The sequence below is a fragment of the Homarus americanus genome, unplaced genomic scaffold (genome assembly GCF_018991925.1).
Source record: "Homarus americanus isolate GMGI-L3 unplaced genomic scaffold, GMGI_Hamer_2.0 scaffold45698, whole genome shotgun sequence".
NCBI lineage: Eukaryota > Metazoa > Arthropoda > Malacostraca > Decapoda > Nephropidae > Homarus > Homarus americanus.
The window spans coordinates 1021548-1036108 of record NW_024735554.1 but is presented as its reverse complement, the minus strand read 5'-3'; the positions used below and the strand labels follow the sequence as shown (position 1 = coordinate 1036108).

Below are 14561 nucleotides of genomic sequence, written 5' to 3'. Positions count from 1 at the left end.
TTATATAAACAAATTCCCGTGAGGAAATAAATTGAAACAGCAGAATGAACTTACCCCACGAACAGAGTCAACATGAACAACGTGATTACTCTACAACATGAGAACATCTGTTATGGCTCAATATTAATCTCTATTTACCTTATGATGTTTACAGGATACACATACAGCGTGAGTGAGTGAGTTTGTTTGCTTGAGAGTGTGCTTATTTGCGAGTGTGTTTGCTTAAGAGTGTGTTCACTGGGTACATATGTCTGTGTGTATGCCTCTCTCTCCCACCCTCTCTCTCGTCTTCCATGGGTATACCTTTCGTCTGGTGCTATAGTGATAATAACATGTTAATAGCTTTCTTGGGCTATCATTGATCAAATTTGAGTTACCATTGTTTACCTGCAGTGTTTATGTACTGTAAATTATCTACAGTATATGCCTGCTCTCTCTGTGTACATTGTTGGTATGGCTGCGCTGTTTACGCACGATATATCAATTCACCTTCAACTGTATCCTGGATGAGAGGTTCTTATACACACTAGTCACTTCATTATACCTTATCGCAGCTCAGTACTAAACACCGTTAATTCTCAGGTAAAAGTCACAGATGTTCACTGAATCATGTAATGTGAGGAGGTCTGGCAGTTCGTGTTTATTTGTAGTGAGTTTTTGGTGGGCTTTTCCAATTTCAGTGCAAAAACGATTTTATTTTTATGGTTCACATTGTTTTAGGATTTTATATTTTCATTACGTAGATTTAAGTTATTATTCCTTTTCCTTTTAATTTTGATTTGTTTTAATTTTCCTTTGTTTGTTTCTTATAATAATTGTTTCAAGGTTACAGATGGACTCTCCGTTAAATAATTATCTGCTAAGCCTTAACGAGCATTTGTACACTTGAACCATAATATAATACTTCAGTGGCATGTAGGAAAATTCGCTAATCTAACCTAACGTAATGTAACATGACCTACAGTAACTAACCTAACCTAATCTAATTTAACCTAACTTAACCTAACTTAACCTTATGCTAATCTAACATAACCTTACGCTTGCCGAACCTGCCTAACCAAACCTAACTTGACTTAACTAACCACACACACACACACATCTACAACGCATTTATTCTCCCCAAATTAACGTATGCGTCACCAGCCTGGTCGTCTTCTCTCAACTCAACCCAACAACGTCAGCTAGAGAAGGTACAGAAGAGGGCCTGCAGAGTCATGCTCGGTGCAGACTACTCTGCCTACAGCAACGCTCTCTCCACCCTGGAAATGCCATCCCTCAGTGACCTCCACCACCAAGCACTGGGAAGGTTTGGCAGTGGACTACTGCTCCACCCTCGTCATCGCCACCTCCTGCCACCTGCAGTTCGCCACTACAACAAAATTCAGCCCATAAGAGCCCGCACTGATAGATATAAGAGCAGCACTATCCCATCTATTGTTAAAATAATAAACATCTCCTGATTCGTGTACTGTACAGCCCTGTAAATGTATTGAAGTATATTATTATGTCTAAATCACATGTAAGTTTGTATATTTTCAGCCACCGGCTGCAACTCTATTAATAAACCGTTTATTATTATTATTATTATTTTTATTATTATTATTATTATTATTACACACACACACACACACACACACACACACACACACACACACACACACACTCACTCACTCAAGGGGCCCCAGTTAGTTTATGTGCAACTCTCTGTTAACGAATGTGAATATTTTTGTTTTTATGAGTAATGAAACACGTAGGAAAGTTAACACGGGAGTACCAGCGTTTTGTGTAGAGTGACGGGTTACCCCTCCAGTTAACAGTAACACACACACACTAATTCCCTTCTTATGTCTTATATCCTTGTGTTCTATCATTTACTGCTGTTTCCCCTCGGGCCTCAACAGCCTCCCTTCATACTGTTACTCTTATCTCTCTTAATTCTCTTTATTGTTCCCCTCTTGTCCCCCTTTTATTCGCTTTTTCCCTTTGTGTTTATTTTTCTTTGTTTATTATTCAACGGGGGAAGTAACGGCGGCTGAGTGGTTATCATGCTCGCCTTCTATCCTTAGGGCAGCGGGTTCGTGCCGTGAATGAGTGAAGCGGGTCAAGTCCAGTGATAAAACGTTGTGCTGTGTTGTGTTGTGTTCGGTTAGGGTTAGGTTAGGTTAGGGTATTTAATCATCAGGTATAATAAACTGGAATGCCTGATCTTTAGTTGACCCAGAAACACGCTTAACATTGGAACATATTAACATGTGTGTACCATCATCACTATGACAGTCACACCAACCGTACGACCATAGCAAACACGAGTGGTAGTAGACTATACACATCATCATGCTATGATGACAGGTCAGTGAGTAAACCAAACCGTACGACCATAGCAAACACGAGTGGTAGTAGACTATCACACAGTCGCTATGAGAGGGTGAGTAAATGTAAACTCGCGCATGCAAAGTATGACTCTGTATACTAAGGTATACAGTCAGAGTGAAAAGTTCGGTCTCTCCCAAACTGAAGCAGTATCGACCCCAAATGAGATAAACCAGCACACCCGCACCAAATGCCAGTCAGGGTAAATAGGTTCGAAGGCTCATTCCCTGAGTTAATTTCACCACAGGGAGCGAACTGTACAGTACAGTATATTATTTACAAGAGATTTTTTCTTTTGATTTAGTCTTGTCTATTTTATATTCAAGTTTTCTTACTATATTTACACTATATATTTCCATATATTTACTCCATTATGTTCTATAATCTTTGTTTACTAGAATTATAAGACATCATTTTGTCCTTACTTCACCATAACAGTTAGTCTCGCGCGCTTGTGTGTGTGCCTAATAATAATAATAATAATAATTAATGGTTTATTCAAAAAGTTCTGCAGCCCGAAGGCTAAAAATATACAGTGGGCAAAAATGACTTATTACATACAAAGACATGGAGTGGGTGGGTCGTTTAACAAAAGTTTTCATTTCTGAAAAAAAAGGAACAATGGTTGAACATACAAATTATTATAGTTTACAGTTGATGGCCCGGGCCTGGGCTGGTCATGGAGACACCGGGTGGTGTGGTGTTTACGTGGTGCAGTAACTCGTCCTCGGGTGTTGATATGAAGGACCTCACGTGGTCATGGAGACACCGGGTGGTGTGGTGTTTACGTGGTGCAGTAACTCGTCCTCAGGTGTTGAAATGAAAGACCTCACGTTGTCATGGGGACACCCGGTGGTGTGGGGTGGTATCATAGTACCTCACCCTGCTGGGTAGTGTTGTGTTATCTCGTAGTCAGGTGTGAAACCGACCCACTGTTGTTCCCATGGTGAACTGATTAGCACCTCCTGGTCAGAAGATGGTGGTCAGTTCCCAGGGGTGCTTATCTAACTGGTGGGTCACGGCTCTCACTGGTACTGTGTAGTGCTGAATTCACTGGCTTAAACACTGTTCATCACTGTTCAACACTGATCCCACTTATTTCCGAAGCGAAATTGTCACTTTTGATTATGTTAATATTCCGGTGGTGAGGATGGGTCTGGGAGAGGGACTTGGAGAATGGGCCGAACATTGACCAAAGTGGGCCGCTGCTCAGCAGGAGCAGCGGCTGAATAAGTCTCGACCCTTCGGTGGTCAAGGATGTAGTGTGTGTGTGTGTGTGTGTATCACGTCACAACCAGCACTTCTACGTCACAGGAGCGAAGTTCCTGTTCTTCAATATTTCATCACCAGTAAAACCTGCAAAATGTGTAACGCTTCTTCGGCATTTTAGCAACAATGCAAGGATTTCATATTGAAATATCGTCTGACACGGCAATAAGACGAAGATTTCTGATATATTTTTCGTAATGTTAACTTCACTTCATTTTTAACATAACGAAAGTGTCTTGTTAGTTATTGTGAAACCAACTGATATAGGTGTGTCCTTCTCTGTCTATCCGTCCGCTTGGTTCCATCGTAAACAGTTATCAGAGGAAGCCGAGGTGCTGGCGTGTTATATAGTGGAGGATGAGGAGGGTCTCCTTCCTGTACTGCCTCCAATGGTATTATTGACTGAATGTTTACTGGGTCTTCTCTCTCTCTCTCTAACACATTACTCCACCGTCCTCCTCCCCACCTCTGTCTTCTCCACCGTGGCGAAGTAATCAAGCGACTCCTGCAGGAGGGATTACGTGAAAAATATTGGTTAGTGTTGGTGGTGTGTGTATATTTGTCTGCCTCTTCCACCTCCTCCACCTACTCCACTTCTGTTACCTCCTTCGCCACCTCCTCCACCATATCCACCTCCACCCTCCACTTCCCAATCTCCTATACCTCCTCCACCTCATCTATCTCTCTCCTCTTCCCTCACCTCTTCCGCCTTCCTCCACCTCCCTCTCCCCTTATCTCTTTCCTCCTGTGTCTGGATGGATGATCTGTGATCACTGTCAAGCCTGGAGCGATTGACAGAGTTTCCTTTGACCCTGTGACGTACTGGAGGACTTGCAAGTATTACTGTACAATGTTATACAAACACTTACATAAATACACAAATAAAGCATATGTATATATTATTGAGTATTTACAAATCTATGTGGGAATATTTTGTTTATTCAGCCTCGACCAAAGGCCATCCCCGAACCTGACTAAGCTGAAGAAAAAAAAAAATATAAAACGTTGACATAAAAACTGCTAACTTCTTTTTAATGTTTTGTTCTATCCAAGAAGTTAAAGCCATGTTGTTTACGCCTTGTCTCATCTTAACCTTAAGTCGATTATAACTCTACAAGCCCTGTGGTGTAACTTGTCTCAGGTGAGTTTATCAGTATAAGGTAAGTGTATCTCGAAGGCCAAGCGTAACATCAATAGTGACGTGTAACAGTAGGAGAGCCGTAACACCACGTCTGGAGAGACGGCAGCTTGGGAGGACTACAGGTGGACAGCAACACAGGGTTGGTATGTAGAGGGAGGTGGGTGTTATCTGACAGCAACACACCTCCCTGGGGCTTAGTTGAAAGTCAAGTTAATTAGTGTGTGTGTGTGTGTGTGTGTGTGTGTGTGTGTGTGTGTTATGGAAAGCTATCATGAAAACGGACTCTGAATATATCTTTGCTTCCAGTACCCTTTATTATATAATACCGAAAAATATATTGAATCAAAACACAATAAAGACAACCATATTAATACACTCACAACACAGACGAAGATGTACAAAACAATAAGAAAAAAAAAACACAACTCCGGGAAGACAATTCTGTTCTGAAGCCCAAACACAAAGGTAAAGCGTCCTATTCATAACAAAACAGCACCACCACAGCATTCCCTCCCGTGCAGCTGTACCACCAAGGAGAACGTAACGACCTTAGGCAAGATTACCGAACCCTTGCCTCCCTCTACTATCATCTGACTCTCTCAAGCTGCCGATATGTTTCCTCCAGCTTGCTTTATTCTGCAGTTACGAGGCGATAAAGGTATTTTATGTGTATCCTGCGACCAGTTACCAGCCAGCTGAAACTTTTATATGCTGCTGATGTATACCTGTGTTACTGTCTGATGTTCTTACCTGTACTGGCTGGTGTTCTTACCTCTACTGCCTGGTGTTCTTACCTCTACTGCCTGGTGTTCTTACCTGTGCTGTGTGATGTTTATACGTGGTCTTCTCCTTAGTCTGATCCTTATCATTCCTGCTTCTCTCTATCATCTTTATTATCCTACCTATCTCTGTGCTTCGTTAGGTTAGGTTAGCGTTAGCATCGTTAATCATAAGGTGAAGTGATGAGAGAGAGAGAGAGAGAGAGAGAGAGAGAGAGAGAGAGAGAGAGAGAGAGAGAGAGAGAGAATAGTTAAAATAAATTACACAGCCCCATGACCTTTCATCTCTCTCCAAACTACAAAGTTATACAATTAGTGACGAAGCTTTCATGAGTTATCAAGTGGATCAATGAAATCCCATGAAGACATCACATCAAAGGTCAGAATAATTCAGATGAGGGTAAAGGTAATCCTCTCACCTCCTACACCTGTCTGAACTACAAAGAAGAACCAGATAATTGAGATGAAACAAGATCCAATCCCTTTTGTGACAGGACTATCAGGGTTAGATGAGGATGAGGAGGAAAAGAGGAATATTCTTTCTACTTATTTTTCTCGAATGCATTTTTAAGTTATTTTCTTCATGATAAACAAAACACTTTATAAAACGTAGTAAAATTAGTAATATCAAGGTGAAAATTAAGCCACAGAGGAATTTTCCTGTAATTAAGAGTGTAGGATACGTAATGTTATTCAATATGAGGAAGAATATTTCTCATTTGACCTCAACAGGGGAGGTCAGAGGTCAATAGTCTGGTAATTATTCACAGCAATGATATAATACTTTGGTAAATATTAAAATCACATATAGAGAACAAAGACACCAATTATTAGTATCATTAAAACTTTCATCATTACACACACACACACATACACACACACAAACGGAAACACACACATACACACAACGGAAACACACAGACACAGACACACAAGAGCCACCTCCAGTGAGACCTCCACCAAGTTAAAGTGACACTCGACTTCCACGATGAACTTCCGAGGACGACCATAGTGCTTCACTCCACTTTACTGAGAGGAGTGACAACAGCAGTGACAGTGAGTGACTCTTGACAACTTCTCTAACTTTCTCTATGTTGTCTTCGTTAGTGTAATAAGCAGAGATGCCACCTGTAACATATTTTTTTGCTGTTTTTTCGTGGTTTTGTGTAAAGTTCTTGTTGGGGTTGACCATGGAGGTGTTGTGATGTGAAGACTGAAAAATACATTAGCTATTAAAGGATCATCTGAAGATTAGCATCCCCTTAGCTTATGTCACCTGATGGTTAAACACTCTAATTCGACCTGGGGGGTTTAGATTAGGTTATGTTAGGTCAGATAAGATTATTCTGTTAAGTATATTTTTCATATATATTTTTTCCAACTAAAATTGTCTAAATTAGTTCCTCGTTGTACCAGTCCTATTAAACTTTATTTCTGACATGTTGATTCCTGACCCGTCCCTTGTAAATTATTAGTGTTTCTGTTTAGACACCGAGAATATAAGTACAGGATGTTGTTTACTTCTGGAGCTCCACTGTCCATCATCCTTCCAATTAATAAAGTATCTCTACTTAATATTTCAAGGGAGGAAGGTAAGTCCCGGCGTGGGCTGTCCTTCACGCAAGATTATGTACTAATATATTCATAACACGGAGTAGGCTGCCGGCGAGACAGATCCTATTATGGCAGCTTACGTGAAACTCCACACAAGGGCTGCCAACCTATGAAAAGTAGGTAACCTCTCTCTCCTACATACCACACCACCTATGTACCCCCCACTCCACCTAGATGCTAAGCCACCTACCTCCCAAACCACCTACCTACTACGCCACCTACTTGCCACACCACCTACCTGCCACGCCACCTACCTGCTACGCCACCTACCTGCCAAACCATCTACCTGCAATACCAGCTACCTGCAACGTTACCTGGGTGCACCTGTGCGGATTACTCCAGCTACACCTGTACGACAACATGTCCATCCCATAGTCCGGGACCTCATAGATCGACTGCAACAGCGTCTAACCCCTCTCATGTAGCTCACGGTTAATGTAGGTTAATGTAGGGAAGGAAATAGAGAAGGCAGGACCAGTGACAACACATCTGGGTAGAATTAATTAACAGGAGACCATGACGGTGATAGAATTATGCATTATAACACTATCCCGACCGACGGAATTACTTTAAGTGGAGACCTAGTCAAGTTTCATTGATTTTATAAAGTAGACACTGGAATTCAATTAAAAAGAAGTAAAAACGATCATACCCAAGCGTCCAGGGAATTTCTACCGCATCTGTCCGTCTCTGAGGCATGTTATACAACTTGTTATTTCAGCTGAAAAAAAAATGAACAACCATAATGAAATTCACACCAGCGAGGAGAAACGAGTAGCGTCATGCACCATCCGAGACTCCTTGCGTCATGACCATCAGTTACTCCCAGTGAAATATTTCAACGTGTCATGAATTTGTTCAAGATGCTGCCTGGGTTCCTAACAGCTGAGAGGCCGATGGCAAAGTTTTTAACTTGTAACACGACCAAAGTTGCTGGACTCTAACGGTGGCAGTTTTTCACTATCTGTTTTCTCGTTTCGTCTTTTGAAAGCAGCGCATAGAAGTGCCGGTTGATGGTAGGGAAGGGAGGGAGGTCGTCTGTAAACAAATACTCAAAAGGTTAGATTAGGTGAGGTTGGGTTGGGTCGGGTTGGGCGGGTCGGGTTGAGTTGGGTTGGGTCAGGTCGGGTCGGGTTCAGTTGGGTTGGGTCGGGTCGTAGGTTAAGCATAGCACTATAGTACCAAAATGCAATGCAGAAAGTTTGAAAACTATCCATTGCCACGTAGTGTAGTTAACTCTGCAAACCACGTGCCTCAGGTGACCCGGTAGGGACACACATATTTTTTTACGACTTGTATCCTCAACGCCAGGTAAATGATAAAACGAATATAAAAAATCTGTCTAGGATAATATACGTTATTTGACACTTTACCTGGTGTTAATTGGTTATATCTAATTAAGAATAGGTGTTAGTGCAATTCTAAAACCATTTATATTTAGGTTTTGTATTTTGTTCAGCTTAAGTCAACCAGTCACTGTAGCGGCTTCTTACTGTATCACTTACTAGAAATTTATTCATTGACCGAACCTTAGTGACTCAGTAGCCGCCCTTAGTAAGCGGCCACAGTGTAATTTACTTCTCAACTTTGTGAGAGAAAAAGTACTTGAAGGTAAATTAGGTGCTGCAAAAACCTTAAAACTGCGTCGTAACTTGAGGAAAACCTTAAACTTCTCTTTAAATTTGCATAATACGTGGAGCTAGAGAGGAATAACACGGCCACATAAACACTACCTCGTGATCCCGATAAATCTTAGGTGAAATAGTCAATTGAGGTTTCCCTGACTTACTGTGCGTTTGTGTGTGTACTGTATGTGTGTTTTGTGTGTGTGTGTGTGTGTGTGTGTGAGCGCACGGTGTGTTGCAAAGTGTTTAGTGTGGCAGCATTATGTTAGTGTTAAGGTGCACCATGCACTGCTTGCTTCCTGTTGTTTTCAACTACCGCCTCTGGCTAGCCCTCGTGATGAACAAGGAAGCAACCTTGCATAAGGCTTCGCATTCCAGTATACAGACGCTTCAGCATCAAAACTCCTGCTGCCCCTTCTCGTGGCAACACACAGTAACTGGGTGCCTTACGGGCCCAGGCTAGACTAACAGCGGATCTTAGAGCAGCAGTGGGCCCACAGGTGCAGCACATAGGTCCACCGGTTTGTGGGCACGCCCTGGCACCTACCAACCATAGCCCCACCCTTCCACACTGCCTTGTAGATTAACCTTGGGAGGTATAAGGCTACGGGAGTAAACCCTAAACGAAAATCAACGTTGGAGCCCCGCATCAGGCAGACATGCTTACAGAGCAAGATGGATAGGCTACTAAGGCGAAACCCAACAACCATGGTGATCGGCAGTCCATTTCAACTCTCGCTCGATCCAGTTGTTGCAGCTACCTGCACTACTGGATCAGGTAAAGGGAGAGCCAAGATGTGTGGCTGCAGCCTGCAGGCAATTGAAAAGGTATAAGGATAGTCTTAAGACAAGCCTGAAAAAGTGCCAAATCCACCCCTACACCTGGGAGTCGATTACTCCATATCGTAACACTTGGAGGAGCACCGCACGAGAAGGTGTCAATGTTTTCGAGTTAGCCCGACTGCAAACCGAGGCAGACAAGTGCCAACGCCGGAAAGACGCTGCTCCCTCCCCCCCTCCATCCCTCAGTAGATGGAGCCCTCCACATGTGCAACGAATGTGAACGATGCTGCGGATCCCGTATTGGTCTCTTTCGTCACCTCTTTAGGCACCTCTTTAAACACCTTAAAGCTACCTATGGGGTTCAGTTAGGTTAGGTTGTTAGATTAGGCAATGTGAGGTTATGATGGTTAGGTTGATCTTAAGATGAAATAAGGTGGAGCTAATCTTCAGGTGATCTATTTACTACGTGATGGAAACCGTAAATAATCGGTGAACGGAAATAAAGTCACATGAAAAAAGTCACATGACTTGTGCACATTAACACAATATATATATGATGTCATTGCACGTAGGTCAGGTTAAGTTAAGTTAAGTTAGGTTAGGTTAAGTTAGGTTATGTTGGGTTGGGTTTTTTCCGTGCCTTTTTTTCTGTGACTTTTTTCTTGTGACTTTTTCCTGGATTCAAATAATCTGCCGTAACAAAACATGATAGTAGGATTGATGTAGAAATCCAAGGGATAAGACAAGCTAGGTGGTGAAGTTTATCAAGTTATAACAAATTGAATGATGCAGTCCTAACATTTGGTCAGATTCAATTTACAAGTCATGATGCATGTTACAAATCCTGATAAGATACCATTTCACAGGTAAACATTTCAGTAATTCTCAAATGACTCACGAATTTCTTACCTGTATTGTTTATCGACACATTCCTCGGGTATTTTTCACCACCAATTATATGACTCAGCTCAGGATGATCCCAGAGAGTAATGTCTGGAAGAGACGTTGTGTAAACAGTAACTATTTTATATCCCCTGTCAGGTGTGTTTGGTACAGGTGATCAGGTAAGTAACGAGGTGCAGGTGTCACGACCCTGGGAGGAGGAACCACCAAGGTGTGTTGACAAGAGACGGTGATAATAAGACTAACATACCTGGTAGTGATGGTGTAGACGAGGTATAACATTCCAATATTACTCTCCCAAATTTCAGAACTGATTTAAACCATAACATTAAAATAATACGAGAACTTGAAGGACATTTTAAACACTGAAACATAAGTGATGATGCAGAATTAGGGGAAAACATGTGAATAGATTAATAGAAATAAAGTTGACATACAAATATACAGACACAAAAATCAGAAATATACAGAAGATTTAAATTCCCTACTAGAAATTCTCATTGATGTAAAATAATATTATTCTTTTAAGATAAATATATTATACTTAATATAAATCTTTACTGTATCTGAATAAACTAGTTACAATAATAACATACAATAAGTTAAATAATTTATCCGAAAATCATAAAATATAAACAAAAAAATAAAAGAAACAGTTGGGATTTTATTTCATTTCCTGTTAAGTGAAAGTTTTACATCAAGTCGTCTTAGGGGAATTAAAATACTCTTCCTCTCTGTGTGGTTCAAAGACGTGAATAATTTAGAGTAATTTCCTCCCTCAGCGCAGACAGTGTGCCGAACTTAACATTCATTTACTGAGAGAGTTAGGACGTTAAAATGATGTTATTTTCTGTTATAGCTTGACGTGGAATATTACCTAAGAGTGGAAGTTTTGCTGTATAGAAAGGATGAGATTAATGGGTCAGCTTTGTGGTGTCAAGGGAGTCTTATTGACGTAAAGAAGCCTTATGATGTTAGAAGAACCTTATGATGTTAGAAGAGCCTTATGATGTTTGAGGGCATATCATATTAGGAAGCAACAAAGTATTAAAAAGCTGCCAGTGATGCAGAGAACCTTATGATGAAAGAGAGCCTTATGATGTGAAGGCGCTAAAGTATTGAAGCAAAATGTTAGAAAGCCTTATGGTGTTAGAGGAGCCTTATGATGTTAGAAAGGCTTATGATGTTAGAAGAACGCCTTGATGTTATGGTAGCCTTGTAGTCATTAGAGAAGCCTTGCCAGTGTTAGGGCATATGATGTTAGAGGAGCCTTATGATGTTGAAAGGCCTTATGATGTTAAAGGGCCTTATGATGTTAGAAGAGCCTTATGATGTTAGAAGAGCCTTATGATGTTAAAGAGGCCTTATGATGTTAGAAGAACATGCCAGTGTTGAAGAGCCTTATGATGTTGAAGGGCCTTTATACGAAATTGTTAGAGGAGCCTTATGATGTTTGAGGGCAGCACTATGATGTTAGAAAACATATGATGTTAGAAGAAGCCTTATGGCGTTAGAGAACCTTATGATATTTAAAGAGGCCTTATGATGATGTAGAAAACCTTATGATGTTAGAACATATGATGTTAGAAGAGCCTTATGATGTTAAAAGAGCCTTATGATGTTAGAAGAGCCTTGCAAATCAGTAGAAAGAACGCTTATGATGTTAAAAGAGGCCTTATGGTGTTAGAGGAGCCTTATGATGTTAGAAGCCTTATAGCGTTAGAATATATGATGTTAGAGGAGTCTTATGATGTTAGAAGCCTTATATAGCGTTAGAGAATATATGATGTTGAAGAGCCTTATGATGTTAAAAGGGCCTTATGGTGTTAGAAGGGCGCTGATGTTAGAAGCCTTATGGCGTTAAGAGGAATATATGATGTTAGAAGAGCCTTGCGTGATGTTAGAGAAGCCTTATGATGTTAAAGGGCCTTATGATGTTTGAAAGGCATATCCTTAACTGAAGGGCATATGATGTTAGAGAAGCGCCCTTGGTGTTGAAGGAGCCTTATGATGTTAGAAGAACCTTATGATGTTAGAAAGCCTTATGATGTTAGACGCTTGCCTGATGTTTGAGAGCCTTATGATCATTGAAAGAAACGCCCTTGATGTTAGAGAGAAAGCCTTATGGCATTCTAGAGAACTATATAGTCTTCAAAGAGCCTTATAGTCTTCGAAAAGCCTTATGATGTTTGAAAGAGCCTTGCATAGTGTTGAAAAACCTTATGATGTTGAAAAAGAGCCTTATGATGTTACGAAGAAGAAATATATGATGTTAGAAAACCTTATAGTGTTATAGGAGCCTTATGATGTTTGAGGACGCCTGATGTTAAAGAGCCTTATGATGTTAAGAGGGCGCCCACTGATGTTGGAAAAGTTTTAGAATCTTAGGGAGTCCTTGTGTGATCTTAAAGGCTTATGATGTCAATCGAGCCTTTTGATTGTGAAGAGCCTTTTAGTGTCAGGAGAGAATCTTGTGATGTCAAAGAAGTAGTGTATTGTTAAGCTTGGCACCGTCAGAAAAAAAAATACCAAAACAATCTGTGAGTGTCAGATGAAACCGTTCCTATAGCGTCATCAACACTGTAATCCGGTTTTACGCGACAAACTCAATCTCCTTCTCAAAGGATATTTTCGTCTCAGATGATTTCCTCCTCCATCTTCATCCAAGGATCTAATATAATGTCTTGATTTCATTCTTTTAGATGTTTTAAGTCGTGTCATCCCATCACCGCTTGTCTCGGTTAAAGTCAAAATGTCTTGTATTTTTTCCTTGAGGATGTTTTACACTCGACCTGGAGAATCCAGTGCTCAGGTATGTGTATTGCAGTTTTCTGTGCTATTATCTGTACAGATAAGAAGCTCGCTAATGCAGGACGATTTTATTCAGCTCAGAGGGGAACCCGTACACAAGGGTTTAAATAGACATTTTTGGTATGCCATCGTAGGCCGATGACGAACATCACTCCTGTGCCGCCTGCGTGTAGGTCAGGGCTGAATGCTCCCAGCCACATCCTCGGCCTGCTCCGACCAACCCTTTTCATCACCGCAGGACTTTTAGGGTGATGATGAAATGAGATGATTGTGGAGTAAAGGCCTGCGCTACGAGCAGATTAGAGTGGGAATCGAGGTGCGCTAACCCCACACACACTACCTTGGCTCTGACTAACATTTTCAGAGTCGGAGATGTCTGCTAGACGCATACAGACACATAAAGACATATTAAACTACATAAGAGGTGTAGAGACTCACAAAGTATAGACACAAATATACACGAAAAAACAGTGTGAGGGACAAGAGGGTCCACCAAACTTGTGGGAGCATGTTGTGCTTGACGTCACACCTCACACTTGTCAACCTCTCCTGCTACTCATCAATCACAATTAACTTCATTACATCATATTCCAGTCGGCCTCGTGGCGCAACGGTAGCGCATCTGACTCCAGATCAGAAGGTTGGGTGTTCAAATCACTCCGGGGTCAACAGGTATTTTGAACACCATCGAATATTTAGTTGTGTTCACCACCATATTTGTCATTGAACCTCTGTTATGTGTTCCTGGCGAAAACATAAACATGAAAGGTACCCATTGTTGTTTACAATTACTTATAGGCTATCATTAATTTAAGCTCTTTGCTGGTAGTATTAGCAGGACGTAATAACAATGTACTACTCTCAACCACAGCGACCTCCTCTACACTTCACCAGCACCACCCATCAGTACACTATACAACACCTCACAGCACCACACAGCAGAACACCATACAATACTTCACACCAGTACACCATAAAACGCTTCACAGCAGTACACCATACATCACCTCACAGCACCACACAGCAGTACACCATACAATACTACACAGCAGTACACTATATAACACGACACACGACACAGCAGTACACCATATAACACTACACCTCAGTACACTATATAACACTACACAGCAGTACACCATATAACACTACACAGCAGTACACCATATAACACTACACCTCAGTACACCATATAACACTACACAGCAGTACACCATATAACACCACACAGCAGTACACCATACACTTCACCGCACAACACAACAG

General features: G+C 41.2%; 1 non-coding gene across 1 annotated transcript; it reads left to right on the top strand.

Moving 5' to 3' along the window:
- The first annotated feature begins 13891 nt into the window (after positions 1-13891).
- On the top strand, positions 13892-13963 carry Trnaw-cca. The gene has a single exon. It is a non-coding gene; the product is annotated as a tRNA-Trp (tRNA).
- The last annotated feature ends 598 nt before the right edge of the window (positions 13964-14561 follow it).